This window comes from Lithobates pipiens, unplaced genomic scaffold (assembly GCF_037356315.1).
Source record: "Lithobates pipiens isolate NorthernLeopardFrog02 unplaced genomic scaffold, aLitPip1_a1.2 Scaffold_24, whole genome shotgun sequence".
NCBI classification, from domain to species: domain Eukaryota; kingdom Metazoa; phylum Chordata; class Amphibia; order Anura; family Ranidae; genus Lithobates; species Lithobates pipiens.
This window is the reverse complement of record NW_027507786.1, coordinates 2,112,913-2,133,114: the sequence shown is the minus strand read 5'-3', so window position 1 is coordinate 2,133,114 and position 20,202 is coordinate 2,112,913. Positions and strand designations below refer to the sequence as shown.

General features: G+C 49.2%; 1 protein-coding gene across 3 annotated transcripts in view; it reads right to left on the bottom strand.

Annotated features, from left to right (window-relative positions):
- Window positions 1–13,867, bottom strand: part of NAP1L4 (nucleosome assembly protein 1 like 4) — a 56,653-nt gene extending 42,786 nt beyond the window's left edge. For 2 of the 3 annotated variants that reach the window (XM_077453503.1, XM_077453505.1), the window contains exon 1: window positions 13,720–13,867. The gene's annotated coding sequence lies outside the window, so the exon portion shown is untranslated. The remainder of the gene's footprint in view (window positions 1–13,719) is intronic. The other variant, XM_077453504.1, reaches the window with a different exon arrangement.
- Between the last annotated feature and the right edge of the window lie 6,335 nt (window positions 13,868–20,202).

Sequence of the window (20,202 nt, the reverse complement as noted above, 5' to 3'; positions counted from 1 at the left end):
TACAGGAAGTTTGAACAGCGATGAGATCTTCTATGGTCACTCATAGCAGGTTTTATTCAGCGCCCATTCACACATGTATGTCAAACTCCATAGACGAGGCTTAGAACAACACCCCAAGTAAGAGCCGTGTCTGTACAATGTCTGCATGTAATGTTTGTGCCAATGTTATTCAACTGGCTGGCGCTGCTGCTCAGGGCCAACATCAGAAAATAATCAGTGTGTGTTCGGTAGCTTCTGATTACACATTATTTATAGGCCCCACTACCACAACATCCGTGTTTGCTGTGACACAGGCGGTCATTTGGGGCCAACATGTAAATCAGTGGTGCAGGTGCCGTGGATTACACATTGTTGATATTACAATGCTGGTCCCGGGTGGCAGCAGCGGCAACCAATAGGAGTACATTTGCCCTTTATACATTTCCACAAACTTTTACATGCATACAGTGTACGATACGCTCCAAACGCAGGACCACAAACCCAGATTCCTCTTCCTCCTCCACCCCCCCCCCATTTTTAGTTTGGACCAGTGTGTATGGGTCCACAGAATACAGAACTGCCGAGTTGTGATTTGTATAAAATATTGGATCTGAAGATACCAAAGACCAGGAACAGTAACAGTCCAATGACTGTGTGTGCGCGTGGGGGGGGGGGGGGGGGGGGGGGGGAGTGCCGTTTATCAGTGCACAGCCTGACTACATAGACTTTTAGGCCATAAAGTGTGATGTTTTCTGTGCATCTCAACCCCTTCATGCCCAACCTTTTTCTGTATATATATGAGAAAAAAAAAAAAAAAAAAAAAGATAAATTATAGGTCATAACTTCTAAGCAACAAGTGCCAGAAAAAGGTTATAATAAAATAATTTTTTTTTTTTATAAAAGTGACTATCGGCGTATAACACACACTTCCCCCCCCTTAAAAGCAGGGGAAAATCGTGGGTGCGTGAGGAGAAGAAGAAGGAGAAGGAGAAGGAGAAGGAGAAGGAGAAGGAGAAGGAGAAGGAGAAGGAGAAGGAGAAGGAGAAGGAAGAAGGAGAAGGAGAAGGAGAAGGAGAAGGAGAAGGAGAAGGAGAAGGAGAAGGAGAAGGAGAAGGAGAAGGAGAAGGAGAAGGAGAAGGAGAAGGAGAAGGAGAAGGAGAAGGAGAAGGAGAAGGAGAAGGAGAAGGAGAAGGAGAAGGAGAAGGAGAAGGAGAAGGAGAAGGAGAAGAAGGAGAAGGAGAAGGAGAAGAAGAAGAAGACCCCCCCAAACAAAATACACACACACATTTTAGTAGACACCCTAGAGAACAAAATGGTAGTTGTTGCAATATTTTATGTCACATTGTATTCGCGCAGCGGTCTTGCAAATGATTTTTTTTTTAAAGTTACTTTAATAAAAATAAAAAAACACTAACCAGTAAAGTCAACCAATTTTTTGGTATAATGTAAGAGATTTTACGTCATAAGAATTGTGATCTTTTTATTCCAAGCAAAAAAAATAAAATAATAATCTTGATTCTCATTTTGGCCAGCTCTAACACACACACACACACACACACCTTTAAAACAATTTAGAAGAATGCATCTTCCCATTTTCCTAATACTCGCAGCAGAAGTATTAAAAATAGTTGATGTTTGAGAGGGTTTAGTTACGTTTTAGAAGGAGACACCCCTGCTGAACATCTGTAGAGTGCGGCCGCTGAGCGGCTCTGCAACGTCAGGAAGTGGACTCTGCTGGTGTAAAAAGCAAACATGGCCACATAATTACACTTGTGCCTCTGCCATGCTGCCAGTGCCCATGTGGCACCTTAAGAGACATCCCATACAAAGCCTCTCTCTGTGGAGGGGCAGAGTCCAGTAAACCTCTATTCGCACTCATATAAAGGCACGGACATGATTACAGGCGGCCTGTCTGCTCAGACAAAGAGCTACTGTCAGTGCAGGAAGTAAGCTGACAGCGGTGACCGAGGTCTACAATCACCCACTTCCCAGAGACACATATGGAGCCTTTTCCTCTAAACATGCCGAGCCACACTTTACTCTTCAACTCAGCAATGTGCTGAAATCGTGTATTTGGGGATAGTGGACTGGCAGCAGCTTGTCGTGCCGATTAAAACGCAATCAGAGCACTGCTGGGACCTCCGATTAATCATCAGTGTGTACAGTACAAGGCTGATAGCCGGGGGCCCGACGTGTCTGTGCTGAGACCAGCACTGAGACCTGACTGCTGCCAAGTGATAAACACAGGACCTCCCTACCATTATCAGATACAGGAGGGGGCAGGAGGAGGCTTCTGCTACCACATTCACCAGACCCAAAGAAAGGCACCAATGTAATCAATACAAGCATTGAGAGTCATTTAAAGCACCTCCGAAAACAGCCGTCTACTTCTATCATTAGTCTGACATTTGTGTGCTGGAACCATTCCAAAGTGTTTACTGAAACTCTCAAATACTTTTTTGGTGGCACTCTGCAAAACCTTAGAAATATTTAGAACAGACAACCCAAGTGCCAGTGAACAAAGCCATAGATCTCAGACCCAGCTCAAATCCTGAACCCACCCCCGCCCAAAAGACGCCGGCCCAAATCCTGAACCCCGCCCAAAAGACGCCGGCCCAAATCCTGAACCCCGCCCAAAAGACGCCGGCCCAAATCCTGACCCCCCCCCGCCCAAAAGACGCCGGCCCAAATCCTGAACCCCGCCCAAAAGACGCCGGCCCCAAATCCTGAACCCCGCCCAAAAAGACGCCGGCCCAAATCCTGAACCCCGCCCAAAAGACGCCGGCCCAAATCCTGAACCCCGCCAAGACACCGGCCCAAATCCTGACCCCCCCCCCCCCGCCCAAAAGACGCTGGCCCAAATCCTGACCCCCCCGCCCAAGACGCTGGCCCAAATCCTGAACGACCCCCCCCCAAAAATCCTGAACCCCCCAGAAGACGCCGGCCCATGAAAATTCAGAGGCAGGAGGTGGCATTTTTAACTAAAGATACTGACTGCTTTGTCTGTTCCCCAACCCCCCCCCCCCCCCCCCCCAAAGCAAGCCATCTGCTATGGGGCACTAGTTGTAGGCTTGATCCCGAGGCGCGTGCAGTGTGGCTCTGCCCCATCCTCTGCTTCCTCCTCACAGGCTGTAATTGACAGCAGCAGGAGCCTCTATATCCAGTGAGGACAGAAACAGGGAGTGTAGAGAGCCACAGCGCTGGATCGAGATGGGGCTCAGGTAAGTATAGGGGGGGGGGTGTATATTTAGCTGCACACAGGGTTTTTTTTTTTTTTTTTTTTTTTTTTTTTTAACCTTAGTGCCGGTTTACACAGGGGTGACACGACCTGCACACGACTTCAGCAGCGACTTGCAAAACGACTACTGTATAGAAGTCAACGCAAGTCCGCCTGAAGTCGCCCCAAAAATACTACAGGAACCTTTTTCTAAGTCGGAGCGACTTGAGTCGCTTCTAAGTACAGAACGGAGCGCGACTTGTCAGGCGGCTAAGTCGCGGTAGTGTGAACGGGCACTTAATGCTTAGCATGCAATATAAAAAAAAAAAAACACACACTTTAAAATTTAGTAACAAACTTGATCAGTGCATGCAGTGCTCATCGGGAGAATAAAACTAAAAGGGGCACACACAGCTATGGCAGAAACAGTGTGGCAACACTGAAAACCTTCCACAATCCCCGTATCACAAGGCTCCATACACATATGGCGGCCGTCACACATCATATGGAAGAGAAGTCTCCACTTACTACATGGATAGTTATAAATATCACAGGAGTTATTTTTCTAGTTGATGTGTGCCCAAGATGCCAACGGCTGGCTATTTATAGGCACACGTAGTGTCGCTGTTGTGTGTGTGTGCGTTTGTGTGTGTAGTATGACAACATACAGGCAAGATCCGCAAGGATCCTGAACAGCAGAGCTTGCCATCAAGGTAGGGATACAAGAACAAAAAACGATTAGCTGTATTTACAGGGGAGCAGTGTCACTCTAAGGGCCGGTTGCCACTGCTGCGATGCAGGAACAAAAAAAAGGGGTCCTGTACGAGTTTGGTCCGAATGCGATGCAAATTCAGCCATACTATCTGTCACATGACACAGAGACTGCATGCGATTTGCACTGCGGTGCGAATCACATCCGATCTCGGACATCGCAACAGTGGGAACTGGCCCTTATTAGGACTACAAAACACCCCCTCCTCTACACGAGGTCCATTACTCTCATTGACCACCGACACAGGAGCGCCCCCTCCCCCCCCACGACACACACGTGGGCACCCCCCTCCTCCCACCAACACAGGGGCGCCCCATGTCCCAATGAAACATGGGTACCATTTCACTCACTGACCCAGGGGCAATTCTTTACTGCGATTGACCACAATCAACCCCCCCCCCCCCCCCCCCAGAGTGATGGGCCAGATTACAGGCCCCTGGTTTAGTGCTAGTGACACGTCAGTGTGGCTTCACACATATTCGTAATGTATGCAACAAAAGCCTTTTTTTTTTTTTTTTTTTTAACTAAACTAAATGCTGAAATAGTTATAAAAAATGAATTGTTATGGATAAACTGTGGAATGGTTAGACCCTCTGTCAAGTTTTTATTGAGGTCTAGGTTCCCACTGGGGAGATTTAGCCTCTATTTGTACCGGTGCTCACTTCTACCAAGACATGAAGTGGGGGGGAAATCCTAACATTTTAGAGCCTTCACCAGAAGAGGTGATAAATTGCACCAGTGGGACACTGGCAGAAAAAATAAAACAGATAAGGGTTTTAATCTTCTATGCTCTAAATTTTATTTTTTAAAGTGTAGGAAAACAAAAGAACTATTCTCACTTCCTCTCCAGTGATGCAATGACTGCAGGCTCCTCCGCAGGTACCGACCTCTTCTGGATCTTCGGCCTTCTTGACTGGTTTGCGTTGGGATGATGCAATTTCTGCTCATGGGCTGAAGTCGATTCAGCCAAAGCAAAAACGCATTAAAAGCGAAGCTCCACCCAAATACCTACTCCTATGCCTATAGGATTATCTTGTTGTCTAATTGCTCGATATCCCCCTTACCTTGCTGCTGTCATCTTGTGTTTTTTTTCTTTTTTTTCCTTCTTTAATTTCCTGGTCCTGGAGATTCCGGAAAGGGGCGGTGCTTCTGCAGATATGGGCGGGGCTTCCGCAACAGGTCAGGGCTTCCTGTTGGCCGCACTGGCTCCTGGGATCGTTTTTTCAATTTCCCAGGAGTCAGTGCGGCGCCCAGGCACCAGATCGGAGAATATACGGGCGGTGCATGCTGGGACATTAGCAGCACAGTGTCCCGGAAGACAATGCCTGTGGGCTTCACATGCCCACAAGCAAAATGGAAAATGTCAGGAGACGTTTTTATAAAGTCTTTCGAATACCGAAAAACGGCAGCAGGAGCATTAGAAAAAATAAAAAATAAAAAAAAAATAAAAGTACAAAAATTTGAAAACGTACTTCTTGCAATTAACCCCCCCCCACCAAAAAATAAATAAAAAACGGTGGAACCCCGCTTTAATTGTAAGCGGAGGTGCGTGTGTGCAGCTTGGAGTACAACAGTGTAAAAAAAAAAAAGAAACACACAACTTTGCATATAAGTTTAACCTCTTCAGCCCATGGAAGGTTTTACCCCCCCTTTGTGACCAAGCCTTTTTTGCGATAGGGCACTGCGCTACTTTAAAGAGGAGCTGCACCTAAAAAAAAAAAAAAATATATTAAAAGCCAGCAGCTACTAATATTGCAGCTGCTGACTTTTAATAAAATCACACTTACCTGTCCCAGGGTCCAGCGATGTCATCCTCTGTCAGGGAATCGGGCAGTGAAGCATGACGGCTTCACTGCCCGGTTCCCTACTGCGCATGCGCGAGTCGCGCTGCGCGTCTCTTATGGTCCCCCGCTGTGTCTCTGGGAACTGTGTGTTTCCCAGAACACAACGGGGGGGCGGGGCGTCTGCGGTGGTTCTGCGGCGGTCTGGCCGAAGTGTGTGCAGTTACCTGGATTATCCAGGTAACTGCACCCCCCTCCCCCCTGAAAGGTGCCGATTGTGGCACCGGAGGGGGGGAGGGATCAGAATAGCGGAACTTCCCCTTTAGGGTGAAGAACCGCTTTAACCAATACTGGGCACTTCCCCCCTTCCTGCCAATGCCAATTTTCAGCGCCATCACGGGCACTGAATGTCATCCATTGGCATCCCTTGTGGGCTCACCTGGTGGTCTGAAGTGGGCATCCTCGACGGGTCAGCAATGATAATCAAATGCGCCGATTATCAGTGCAGTCCCCCATCAGGAGAGCAGCCAATCGTCTTTCCTCTACTAGCGCCTGTCAATGAGAGTGGAAGAAAAGCTGGTAAACAGCTGTTCCTGTTGCTCGGCTATGATTGGATACAGCTGATCATATACTCTACAGCTAAATCAGAGATGCGGTGTGTCTGACACACCGCCGATCGACACGCCACGCTCCCCCGCAGGCTAGCCGCTTATCCTGCTGGTCATCACAGGACACCCAGTCAGGGTAATGAAACCACTTTCCAGCCATCAGTTTGTTATATGGAGGGTGGGAAGTGGTTAACTGAAAATTACGCAGTCGTGCGACACTGTAACCAAGAAAAAAGGCATGTCCCTTCCCCCCACAAATGGAACTCTCTTTTGGTGGTATTTGATCACCTCTGCGGGGGTTTTTTTTGGTTTATAGCGCAAAAAAATAAACAGATGACAAATTACGAAAATATTTAACTTTCGGCTATAAAAACATTAAAATAAAAAATTTAATTTCTTCATAAATTTTTGTATTCTGCTACTTTTCTTTTTTTTTTACCAAAAACAAGAAAAAAAAAAAAATAAGTAAAAAAAACACAATAAGCGTATATTGACTGGTTTGAACAAAAAAATAATAGTGTATACAAACTATAGGATAAAATTTATGCAATTTTTCAAAACTTTAATAGCAATGGCGGCGATCTTTAGCGCGATTGTGGCGGACAAATCTGACACTTTTTGGTGCCAGCAACACCAACACAGTGATCAATGCAATGCACTGTACCAATGACACTGGCAGGGAATGGGTTAGCATCAGGGGGCGATCAAACGGTTAAATGTGTTCCCTGGGAGTACTTTCTAAAGCCTCATACACGCGATCGGACTTTGTACAAACTTTCCCGTGGACTTTTGTACAAAGGGCGTAGTCCACAAGTTTGTATTGCATACACACGATCTGACTTTTTGACAACAAACACGAACGTAGTGACGTCACAATGTACTGACGACACTTCAAAAGAGGACGTTCAATGACTCCTACGCCACCCTTTGGTCAAACTTCTGTATTGTAGTCTGATCTTTTGCATTGGTTCTGAGCATGCGTGTTTGTACCTTGTACAAAAGTCCTATGGTTTTGTGTACACACGATCGGACTTTGCTCCATCGGACTTATGTTGTCAAAAAGTTTGTCCGTTCGCACAGCCAACAAAAGTCAGATGAAAACAGAAAAAGTTTGTCCGATGGAGCGTACACACGGTCGGATGTTGCTCCAAAACAGCTAATTTGCATGTTTGTTGTCAAAGAGTCCGACAGGCCTTAACTGTGTGGGGTGGGTGCTTTGACTGAGGGAAGATCTGTGTCCCGGCTTAGCAGAAACATCTTCCTCTCTCACAGAACGGCGATCTGCTTTGTTTACTGCCTCTCTCGGGGGGTGTCAGCGAACATCAGGTCTGCCAGACCCACTGATTGGCCACCGCTGTGCCCAATCACATCAGGAGCGGGGCACACGCACCCCAGATCTGGAACGATAAATCACATATTAGGTACGCAGTTTCGCCCAGGAGGGCCACCCTGCTGCAGTATATATGCATGGGGTTAAAGACGATTTCCAGGTATGGAGATTTGTTAATAGTTCCATTGCTGCAGCTTGGACTACAGTGTCCATAACCAAAACAATGACCAGGTGGAACAGGACATGGAGGGGGAGGGCGGGGGGGGGGGGGGGGTCGTCAGCCATGAAACACGGTCACCCCCCTCACCTCTGACTACACCAGTCTCCCATACCACGATACTGTTACTAAACAATCGTTTAGGTATACAAAAGGTATTTATTGGCGTAGAACACGCACTCCTTTCACACTAAGAATCGGGTGTGTTATACGCCAATACTTCAATTTTAGCCAGATTGAAAGGGGGGGGGCGGGATGAGCACCATCAGATTACATAAAGTGAGAATCTCCCGTTTACTTGGCGGCCTCTGTAATAGAAAGTCTCGTCTCCTAAGCCGCCATTGGACCACTGTTCTATCATAGGAGATGCTCACTGTATGTCATCTGTCGGCACTTGTCCCGCCGGCTGCAGATGAGCATCGATCAGGCTGCCGCGTTGAAGGCAATGACCCTTATTCTGCTTCAAAGTTCCTCATTTAAGTTTTTTTTTTCCCCCTCAAACTTCCCTCTTAAAATGAATGTGCGTTTTATACCGTATTTATGATAAAAGCTGCTCTAGTCTTGTGTTTTTAGCAGGTGAAAAGGCACCTGATAAGATTTGTTACAAATAGAAATCCGTATTTGCCACTTTGCAGCTCTAAGTTTATTATTTATACAGAACAATGGGCGTACCCTGCATGACGAAAATTAAATTGCACATCGAGAGACAGCAAAATGGGAAAAAAAATAAAATAAAAAAATGAAGGAAGAAGAAGGAAGAAGGAAGAAGGAAGAAGGAAGAAGGAAGAAGGAAGAAGGAAGAAGGAAGAAGGAAGAAGGAAGAAGGAAGAAGGAGAAGAAGAAGAAGAAAGAAAAAGAATCGCCCGACCAATGAGCAACAGGTTTGTGACAGTCACCATCAACCGGAAAAGAAAATAAAAGTTGATTTACGGGATCTCCTATGCGCAGGATCAGCATACATTTTGGGGGGGGGGGGGGGGGGGATTTCCTATGCACAGGGTCATTGTATAGGAGGATCTCCTACAGTGCCAAAAAAAAATTAAAAAATTAAGTACTCATACCCCTTGAAACTGCACATTTTGTCATGTTACAACCAAAAACGTAAAAGTATTTTATCAAGATTTTATGTGATCAACAAAGTGGCACAAAATTGTGAAGTGGAAGGTAAATGATTAAAAAAAAAAAAAAAAAAAAAAAAAAAAAAAAAAAGTTTACAAATATGTGAAAAGTGTGGGGGGTACATTTGTATGGCGCCTCCCGGAGTCAATACTTTGTAGAACCGCTTTTCACTGCAATTACAGCTGCAAGTCTTTTTGGGGATGTCTCTACCAGCTTTACACATCTAGAGAGGACATTTCTGCCCATTCTTCTTTGTAAAATATCTCAACCTATCAGATTTGATGGAGAGCGTCTGTGAACAGCAAATTTTCAAGTCTTGACACAGATTGTCAATGGGATTTAGGTCTGGACTGTGACTGGGCCATTCTAACACATGAATATGCTTTGATCTAAATCATTCCATTGTAGCTCTGGCTGTATGTTTTGGGTCGTTGTCCTGCTGGAAGGTGACCCTCCGCCCCGGTCTCAAGTCTTTTGCAGACTAACACAGGCATAGGTACCCTCGGCCCTAGAGCTGTTTGAAACTACAAGTCCCATGAGACATTGCAAACCCCCAACAATCACAAGCATGACCCCTAGAGGCAGAGGCGTGAAGGGATTTGCAGTTTCATCCCGGCTGGAGGGCAGAGGTTGCCTACCCCTGCTCCAACAGGTTTTCTTCTAAGATTGCCCTGTACTTGGCTCCAATCATCTTCCCGCCAGCTCTGACCAGCTTCCCTGTCCCTGCTGAAGAAAAGCATCCCTACAACATGATGCTGCCACCACCATGTTTCACAGTGGGGATGGTGTGTTCAGGGTAATGTGCGGTGTTAATTTTCTGCCACACATAGTGTTTTGCTCTTAGGCCACAATTTTTAATCTTGATCTCATCTGACCAGATCACCTTCTTCCACGTGTTTGCTGTGTCCCCCACATGGCTTCTCAGAAACTGCAAACAGGACTTCTTCTGACTTTCTTTCACCAATGTCTTTCTTCTTGTCACTCTTCCATAAAGGGCAGATTTGTGGGGAGACGACTAATAGTTGTCCTGTGGACAGATTCTCCCCCCTGAGCTGTGGATCTCTGCAGCTCCTCCAGAGTTACCATGGACCCCTTGTCTCTTCTCTGATGAATGCTCTCCTTGCCCGGCTGGTCAGTTTAGGTGGACGGCCATGTCTTGGTAGGTTTGCAGTTGTGCCATACTCTTTCCATTTTCGGATGATGGATTGAACAGAGCTCCGTGAGATGTTCAAAGCTTTGGAATATTTATTTTTTTATATAACCTAACCCTGCTTTATACTTCTCCTGACCTGTGTTGTGTGTTCCTTGGCCTTCATAGTGCCATTTGTTCACAAAGGTTCTCTAGCAAACCTCTGAGGGCTGCACAGAACAGCTGTATTTATATACTGAGATAATTTACACAGGTGAACTCTATTTATGTGACTTCTGAAGGCAACTGGTTCCAGTAGATTTTAGTTAGGGGTATGAGAGTAAGTGCCGGGTCACACTACAGTGACTTGGGATCCGACTTGTAAGTCTTCAAGACGCTGGACATAAGAAAGGCCATAGAAGTGAATGGAGCCGTCTCGGTGAACATGACTGAAGTCGCTGCGGCTTCAGAAAAGGTTCCTGTACCACTTCAAGGCGAGTTTTACAGACAAATTTCAATGGAAGTCGCCTCCAAGTCGGATCTCCATCTATATTGAAGCAACTTTACAGGAAAAAAATAAAAACAAACAATTTACCCAGGTAACCCCCTCCCCCCCACAGAGCCGATTATTCTGTGATTGGCCACAGCCAAACACGCCTGTCCTGGGGGCAACTTTAAGTTGCTCAAAGTCGCACTGAAGTCACCTCCAAATTGCAAACTGGCGCTGTAAATCAGGTTGCCGTGACACTTAGGGGGGCGCTATACAAATGTACCCCACACTTTTCACATATTTAATAAAAAAAATGAAAGCACTGTATACAGATTCAGTATGGGGGGGGGGGGGGGTCAGTGTATGGGATCTATAGATCGGGTATTGTCTCCAATCCCCAGGATGGGAGATCATTCAGCTGTATTGTGCTGTCTATGGCCTCCATTAGAGTGTAAGCTCCAAAGGCTCTCCCATAGTCAGTCCTTCGGTCTCTATATTACAAAGTGATGTATAGATTGGTTGCTGCGTTTGTCAGGAGGAAGGAAGGATACCAGGGGGAGGGTGGGCGATACCACATGGAGAGGAGGGGGGGGGGGCGCGATACCACATGGAGAGGAGGGGGGGGGCGCGATACCACATGGAGAGGAGGGGGGGGGGCGCGATACCACATGGAGAGGAGGGGGGGGGCGCGATACCACATGGAGAGGAGGGGGGGGCAATACCACATGGAGAGGAGAGGGGGGCAATACCACATGGAGAGGAGAGGGGGGCGATACCAGGGGGGGCGATACCACATGGAGAGGGGGGGGAGGGCGATACCACATGGAGAGGGGGGGGGGGAGGGCGATACCACATGGAGAGGGGGGGGGGGGGGGGAGGGAGGGCGATACCACATGGAGAGGGGGGGGGGGGGGCGATGGCGATACCACATGGAGAGAGGGGGCGATGGCATACCACATGGAGAGAGGGGGGGGGGCATACCACATGGAGAGGGGGGGGGGGCATACCACATGGAGAGGGGGGGGGGGGCGATGGCGATACCACATGGAGAGAGGGGGGGGGGCATACCACATGGAGAGGGGGGGGGGATACCACATGGAGAGGGGGGGGGGATACCACATGGAGAGGGGGGGGGGATACCACATGGAGAGGGGGGGGGGATACCACATGGAGAGGGGGGGGGGGATACCACATGGAGAGGGGGGGGGGGATACCACATGGAGAGGGGGGGGGGGATACCACATGGAGAGGGGGGGGGGGGATACCACATGGAGAGGGGGGGGGGGATACCACATGGAGAGGGGGGGGGGGATACCACATGGAGAGGGGGGGGGGGGGATACCACATGGAGAGGGGGGGGGATACCACATGGAGAGGGGGGGGGGATACCACATGGAGAGGGGGGGGGATACCACATGGAGAGGGGGGGGGGGATACCACATGGAGAGGGGGGGGGGGATACCACATGGAGAGGGGGGGGGGATACCACATGGAGAGGGGGGGGGGGGATACCACATGGAGAGGGGGGAGGGATACCACATGGAGAGGGGGGAGGGATACCACATGGAGAGGGGGGAGGGATACCACATGGAGAGGGGGGAGGGATACCACATGGAGGAGGGGGGGGGGATACCACATGGAGAGGGGGGGGGGGATACCACATGGAGAGGGGGGGGGATACCACATGGAGGGGGGGGGGGATACCACATGGAGGGGGGGGGGGATACCACATGGAGAGGGGGGGGGGATACCACATGGAGAGGGGGGGGGATACCACATGGAGAGGGGGGGATACCACATGGAGAGGGGGGGGGGATACCACATGGAGAGGGGGGGGGGATACCACATGGAGAGGGGGGGGGCGATACCACATGGAGAGGGGGGGGGGGCGATACCACATGGAGAGGGGGGGGGGGCGATACCACATGGAGAGGGGGGGGGGGCGATACCACATGGAGAGGGGGGGGGGGCGATACCACATGGAGAGGGGGGGGGGGCGATACCACATGGAGAGGGGGGGGGGGCGATACCACATGGAGAGGGGGGGGGGCGATACCACATGGAGAGGGGGGGGGGCGATACCACATGGAGAGGGGGGGGGGCGATACCACATGGAGAGGGGGGGGGGCGATACCACATGGAGAGGGGGGGGGGGCGATACCACATGGAGAGGGGGGGGGGGCGATACCACATGGAGAGGGGGGGGGGGCGATACCACATGGAGAGGGGGGGGGGCGATACCACATGGAGAGGGGGGGGGCGATACCACATGGAGAGGGGGGGGGGCGATACCACATGGAGAGGGGGGGGGCGATACCACATGGAGAGGGGGGGGGGGCGATACCACATGGAGAGGGGGGGGGGGGGAGGGTGATACCACATGGAGAGGGGGGGGAGGGTGATACCACATGGAGAGGGGGGGGGGGAGGGTGATACCACATGGAGAGGGGGGGGGGGGAGGGTGATACCACATGGAGAGGGGGGGGGGGAGGGTGATACCACATGGAGAGGGGGGGGGGGGGAGGGTGATACCACATGGAGAGGGGGGGGGGGGGGAGGGTGATACCACATGGAGAGGGGGGGGGGGGGGGAGGGTGATACCACATGGAGAGGGGGGGGGGGGAGGGCGATACCACATGGAGAGGGGGGGGGGAGGGTGATACCACATGGAGAGAGGGGGGGAGGGTGATACCACATGGAGAGAGGGGGGGGGAGGGTGATACCACATGGAGAGAGGGGGGGGGGGAGGGTGATACCACATGGAGAGAGGGGGGGGGGGAGGGTGATACCACATGGAGAGAGGGGGGGGGGGGGAGGGTGATACCACATGGAGAGAGGGGGGGGGAGGGTGATACCACATGGAGAGAGCGGGGGAGAGGTACATCCCGGGTGGTGTGGCCTGTGTCCCCGGCTCCCCTGCACACGCTCCGGGCCCAGGCCGGGATGAGGAGAAGAGGGGTGACAACACTCCGTAGATCCGGGGACAGGCCCGCTCTCACACACCGGCCTATACACGGCCCATCCGGGGCCCCTCACACCCGTCCGGAGCGCTCCCCTCCCCCACCCCGGACACTCACCCGCCGCCTCAGTCCTCCTCACACCGCTCCGACTCCACAGACTCTTCCCGCAGCGCTCCGCCTCTTCCCATTGGCTGGCCACGGGGTGACGCAAGCGGGCGCTGATTGGCGGAGAGGACGTCACTCTGCTGGACACAGCTGTTCCCTGTCACCGGAGGAGTCACGTGGGGGGATAGAGAGTGCGGCGTGCTCTGCAGTGTGAAACCCAATCAGTGACCCCGACCGATCTTCAGTGACACCCAATCAGTGACCCCCACCGATCAGTGACACCCAATCAGTGACCCCCACCGATCACCAGTGACACCCAATCAGTGACCCCGACCGATCACCAGTGACACCCAATCAGTGACCTTGACTGTTCACCAGTGACACCCAATCAGTGACCCGACCGATCACCAGTTACACCCAATCAGTGACCCCGACCGATCATCAGTAACATCCAATCAGTGACCCCAACCAATCACCAGTGACACCCAATCAGTGACCCGACCGATCACCAGTTACACCCAATTAGTGACCCCGACCGATCATCTGTAACATCCAATCAGTGACCCCGACCGATCATCAGTAACATCCAATCAGTGACCCCAACCAATCACCAGTGACACCCAATCAGTGACCCGCACTGATCACCAGTTACACCCAATCAGTGACCCCGACCGATCATCAGTGACCCCCACCGATCACCAGTTACACCCAATCAGTGACCCCGACCGATCATCTGTAACATCCAATCAGTGACCCCGACCGATCATCAGTAACATCCAATCAGTGACCCCAACCAATCACCAGTGACACCCAATCAGTGACCCCGACCGATCACCAGTGACACCCAATCAGTGACCCGACCGATCACCAGTGACACCCAATCAGTGACCTCGACCGTTCACCAGTGACACCCAATCAGTGACCCCATCGATCAGTGACACCCAATCAGTGACCCGACCGATCATCAGTAACATCCAATCAGTGACCCCCACCGATCATCAGTGACACCCAATCAGTGACCCGACTGATCATCAGTGACACCCAATCAGTGACCCCAACCGATCTTCAGTGACACCCAATCAGTGACCTCCACTGATCACCAGTGACACCCAATCAGTGACCTCGACCGTTCACCAGTGACACCCAATCAGTGACCTCGACCGTTCACCAGTGACACCCAATCAGTGACCCCCACCGATGACCAGTTACACCCAATCAGTGACCCCCACCGATCACCAGTTACACCCAATCAGTGACCCCCACCGATCACCAGTGACACCCAATCAGTGACCCCCACCGATCACCAGTGACACCCAATCAGTGACCCCCACCGATCACCAGTGACACCCAATCAGTGACCCCCACCGATCACCAGTTACACACAATCAGTGACCCCCACCGATCACCAGTGACACCCAATCAGTGACCCCCCACCGATCACCAGTGACACCCAATCAGTGACCCCGACCGATCACCAGTGACACCCAATCAGTGACCCCCACCGATCACCAGTGACACCCAATCAGTGACCCCGACCAATCATCAGTGACATACAATCAGTGACCCGACCGATCATCAGTGACACCCAATCAGTGACCCCAACCAATCACCAGTGACACCCAATCAGTGACCCCGACCGATCACCAGTAACACCCAATTAGTGACCCCCACCGATCAAAAGTTACACCCAATCAGTGACCCCGACCGATCATCAGTGACCCGACCGATCATCAGTGACACCCAATCAGTGACCCCCACCGATTACTAGTGACACCCAATCAGTGACCCCAACCGATCATCAGTAACACCCAATCAGTGACCCCCACCGATCAAAAGTTACACCCAATCAGTGACCCCCGACCGATCATCAGTGACATCCAATCAGTGACCCGACCGATCATCAGTGACACCCAATCAGTGACCCCCACCGATCACCAGTGACACCCAATCAGTGACCCCACCGATCAAAAGTTACACCCAATCAGTGACCCCGACCGATCATCAGTGACCCGACCGATCATCAGTGACACCCAATCAGTGACCCCCACCGATTACTAGTGACACCCAATCAGTGACCCCAACCGATCATCAGTAACACCCAATCAGTGACCCCCACCGATCAAAAGTTACACCCAATCAGTGACCCCCGACCGATCATCAGTGACATCCAATCAGTGACCCGACCGATCATCAGTGACACCCAATCAGTGACCCCCACCGATCACCAGTGACACCCAATCAGTGACCCGACCGATCAGTGACCCCCACCGATCACCAGTGACACCCAATCGATCATCAGTGACATCCAATTAGTGACCCGACCAATCATCAGTGACCCCCAACTGCTGCCTCATACTTGCCAACTATCGCAGTTTATATTCCCTCGTCCCTTGAAGTTTTGGTCCCCTGCTGTGTCCCGATATCTCATGTGAAATTCTGTTTCTAATGTTTTTTTAGCTCTGCCCTTTTGCCGTGTACAGATGACTCACATGCAGACCCTGTGTATAGATGGAAATAACCTGCAATGATATGTAAATAACAGTGGCATTCATGTGTATATCATGCCCCTCTGAGGTCATATCCTCCATCACTTCTGCTGAATGCTGCCCACTGGGAAGGTAAAGGGGCATGCTAGAAAATCCTGTCTACAACTGGGGTCATTGAGCTTAACAGCAGTCTGTTGTGCAAAGGTAAGCAAATTGGAGGTGGAACTCTTTTTCAAAATAACATGGAGCCACAGCACCCTGAATTTTGGTGCATGTGAATTGGCACGTGTCAGCCGATGCGTGAGGGTGTCATTAATAATCCTTGGCACTGCTATGTACCTGCTAAAGGGCAACGCGTTTCTGTGTTGTCAGGAAAGCGATTTTGCATGTATTCCCGACACACACATGTGAGCACAGGCTAAATGTCTGTTACTTTGGTGGTCAGTGTAAATCTTCTCATTACATTGGGGCTTGGTGTACAATCCTTTCATTCACACTAGTGTGAAGACCCCCCCCCTTACATTGGTGGTCAGTGTAAATCCCTCCTTACATTGATGGTTAGGTTACAGTGAATGCTTCGATTACATTAGTGGTCGGTGTAAATCCCCATTACATTAGTGGTCAGTGTAAATCCTCATTACATTAGGGGTCAGTGTAAATCCTCATTACATTAGTGGTCAGTGTAAATCCTCATTACATTAGGGGTCAGTGTAAATCCTCATTACATTAGTGGTCAGTGTAAATCCCCATTACATTAGTGGTCAGTGTAAATCCCCATTACATTAGTGGTCAGTGTGAATCCCCATTACATTAGGGGTCAGTGTGAATCCTCATTACATTAGTGGTCAGTGTAAATCCCCATTACATTAGTGGTCAGTGTAAATCGCCATTACATTAGTGGTCAGTGTAAATCCCCATTACATTAGTGGTCAGTGTAAATCGCCATTACATTAGTGGTCAGTGTAAATCCCCATTACATTTGTGGTCAGTGTAAATCCCCATTACATTAGTGGTCAGTTTAAATCCTCATTACATTAGGGGTCAGTGTAAATCCTCATTACATTAGGGGTCAGTGTAAATCCTCATTACATTAGTGGTCAGTGTAAATCCCCATTACATTAGTGGTCAGTGTAATTCCTCATTACATTAGGGGTCAGTGTAAATCCTCATTACATTAGGGGTCAGTGTAAATCCTCATTACATTAGGGGTCAGTGTAAATCCTCATTACATTAGTGGTCAGTGTAAATCCCCATTACATTAGTGGTCAGTGTAAATCGTCATTACATTAGTGGTCATTGTAAATCCCCATTACATTAGTGGTCAGTGTAAATCCCCATTACATTAGTGGTCAGTGTAAATCCCCATTACATAAGTGGTCAGTGTAAATCCCCATTACATTAGTGGTCAGTGTAAATCCCCATTACATTAGTGGTCAGTGTAAATCCTCATTACATTAGGGGTCAGTGTAAATCCTCATTACATTAGGGGTCAGTGTAAATCCTCATTACATTAGTGGTCACTGTAAATCCCCATTACATTAGTGGTCAGTGTAAATCGCCATTACATTAGTGGTCAGTGTAAATCCCCATTACATTTGTGGTCAGTGTAAATCCCCATTACATTAGTGGTCAGTTTAAATCCTCATTACATTAGGGGTCAGTGTAAATCCTCATTACATTAGTGGTCAGTGTAAATCCTCATTACATTAGGGGTCAGTGTAAATCCTCATTACATTAGTGGTCAGTGTAAATCCCCATTACATTAGTGGTCAGTGTAAATCGTCATTACATTAGTGGTCATTGTAAATCCCCATTACATTAGTGGTCAGTGTAAATCCCCATTACATTAGTGGTCAGTGTAAATCCCCATTACATAAGTGGTCAGTGTAAATCCCCATTACATTAGTGGTCAGTGTAAATCCCCATTACATTAGTGGTCAGTGTAAATCCTCATTACATTAGGGGTCAGTGTAAATCCTCATTACATTAGTGGTCAGTGTAAATCCTCATTACATTAGTGGTCAGTGTAAATCCCCATTACTTTAGTGGCCAGTGTAGAAACGCCTCTTTATATTGGTAATCTGTAAAAAATAAAAAAACAAACTTGCATTTGTGGTCAGTTTCAAATCCTCCCTTACATTGGTGGTCCACGTTGGAGCCAAGTGATGAGTGTAAATCCCCCTTTATTGGTTGTTGATGTAAAATCCCCCATTACATTGGGGATTACAGTGTAAATTCTTCATTACATTGGTGATCAGTGTACATTTTCCTTCACATTGGTGGCAAGTGCAGAATGAACAAGTCGGTGACATATTGTAACATCCATCTTTTTCCATTCTTCAAGAACGACCCCTTTTAGAGCCGGATGTTGGATGGAGAGAGAGTGGTACTCAACTTGTCTCTTCAGGATTCCCCATAGGAGTTCCCCGATTGGGTTCAGATAAGGAGAGATACAATACTTGGCCACTGAATCACTTTCATCCGGTTCTTCTTCAGAAATGCAACAGTGGCCTTATGCCTCGTACACACAAGCGGATTTTCTGTCGGAAAAAACTTGGATGGTTTTTCCGATGGAATTCCGCTCAAACTTGTCTTGCATACACATGATCACACAAAGGTTCTCGGAACTTTCGACCGCTGGGAACGCGGTGATGTACAACACTACGACGAGCCGAGAAAATGAAGTTCAATGCTTCCGAGCATGCGCCAAATCGTTTCCGAGCACGTGTAGGAATTGTATGCGTTGGAATTTGTACAGAAGATCGGAATTTCCGTTCTGAACTTTTTACGACCGAAAAATAGAGAACCTGCTCTCAATCTTTTGCTGGCTGGAATTCTGCCAGCAAAAGTCCGATGGAGCGTACACACGGTCGGAAATTTCTGACCAAAAGCTCTCATACGACTTTTGCTGGCAGAATTTCTGATCGTGTGTACGGGGCATTAGATGTGTATTTTGGTTCATTGTCATGTTGGAAAAGTGCACGACCACCAAGGGCGCGGAGTGATGGTAGCATCTTCTCTTTCAATATAGAGCAGAACATCTGTGAATTCATAATACCATCAATGAAATGCAGCTCCCCGACACCAGCGGCACTCATGTAGCCCCACAGAAGGACACGGCCACCACCATGTCTCACTGTAGGTGCCATGCATTTTTCTTTGTACTCCTCACCTTTGCGAGGCCATACAGTTTTGAAGTCACCCGTTCCAAAAAACGTTTATCTGGGTCTCATCACTCCAGAGTAGAGTCCCAGTAGTCTTCTTCTTTTTTCAGCATGGACCCTGGAAAATTCTAGGTGGGCTTTTTTGTGCATGGACTTTAGGAGAGGCTTCCTTCGTGGACAACATCCATGCATGCCATTCCTCTGCAGTGTACGCCGCATTGTGTCTCGGGAAACAATCACCCCGGTTTGGCTTTCTAATTCTTTAGCTAACTGCAGTGAACTAGTATGGTGATTTCCTTCAACCTTCTCATCAGAAGAAGCTCCTGTGGAGCCGATAACTTCCGTGGACGGCCTGGACGACGTCTCTGTGAGATGGTTGCAGTTCCATCTTTGTTACATTTTTCTATTACGTTTGCTACAGGATTCTGAGTGATAAGTAAAGCTTTGCTGATCCTCTTGTAGCCTTCGCCTTTCTTGTGTAAAAGAAATTATTTTCTTTCTCCGGCCTTGTGACATTTCTCTTCCATGTGGTGCCATTGCTGACCACATGAAATGGGAGGGGTTTTCTTTAAGTAACGCCCCTTTTATAATCAACTATCTGCTGGACACCTGATTAATGAATAATTACACTCACCTGTAGATGAATTCTTGTTCATTAGGATTTTGTTGTCTAAAATTTAGCTTTGCTCCTAATGCCCTGTACACACGGTCGGACATTCCGACAACAAAATCCATCGGATGTTGGCCCAAACTTGTCTTGCATACACACGGTCGGACAAAGTTGTCAGAAAATCCGATCGTTCGGAACGAGGTGACGTAAACCACGTACGACAGGGCTATAAAAA